The sequence below is a fragment of the Penaeus monodon genome, chromosome 25, assembly GCF_015228065.2.
Source record: "Penaeus monodon isolate SGIC_2016 chromosome 25, NSTDA_Pmon_1, whole genome shotgun sequence".
Taxonomy (NCBI): domain Eukaryota; kingdom Metazoa; phylum Arthropoda; class Malacostraca; order Decapoda; family Penaeidae; genus Penaeus; species Penaeus monodon.
The window spans coordinates 36899899-36900565 of NC_051410.1; the positions used below are offsets into that span (position 1 = coordinate 36899899).

The following is a 667-nucleotide window of genomic DNA, read 5'->3' on the forward strand; positions in this document are numbered from 1 at the left end:
CATTCAGAGGGAAATAAAAGTATGTGTCTTCTTTTAACCTGTCACGTTAGTATTACAATTGTCTGTTTTTTAAAGGCAGTGGTAAAGAAATTTGTTGTTATCCTCATTTTTTCAGTTGTTGTTATTTATATGCCTTCAAAAGTCTAATGATTTAGTATTTGTCTGAAAAAGATGTGGTGTGGAAAAGTATTTTCAAGTAATTTAGACATGATAATCATTGTGAGTGGTTGAAAGTGTGTGCAAATGAAGGAAAATGTGATGCGAAAGTTTGGTTGGATTATTTTCTTTACTGAAAAAAAGAATGTTTGCTAAGTGTTCACTGCTAAACTGTTTTTGATACAAATCATACGTTACACATAATTTCCTTATTTTATGTGTGATTTGCAAAAAAACAAAAAACAAACTAGAATTGAAGTGTACAGGATCTTTGCAAAGCCATATGCAAATGTCTACAAGTGGGTGATGTAAATGGTAATAAGAGTTTTTTTGTTCTTGTTCTTTATTTAAGTTGTGCAGATTCCTAAACCCGACCATACATTTCACCCCAGTCCCTACCCACCCAACCCGAAGACCTACTACCCATTTTGTCCTGTCATAATTATTGTTTCTGCCATTTTTTACATTTGTATTAAAGACTTTACAAGGAGTTATCTCTTTCATTTCCCCG

At 32.5% G+C, this 667-nt stretch overlaps 1 protein-coding gene across 1 annotated transcript in view; it reads left to right on the forward strand.

Moving 5' to 3' along the window:
* Positions 1–646, forward strand: part of LOC119589210 (zinc finger SWIM domain-containing protein 4-like) — a gene marked incomplete at its 5' end in the record, with an annotated part of 30678 nt that extends 30032 nt beyond the window's left edge. The window contains 1 exon segment of the mRNA XM_037937810.1: positions 1–646.
* Positions 647–667: the final 21 nt, after the last annotated feature.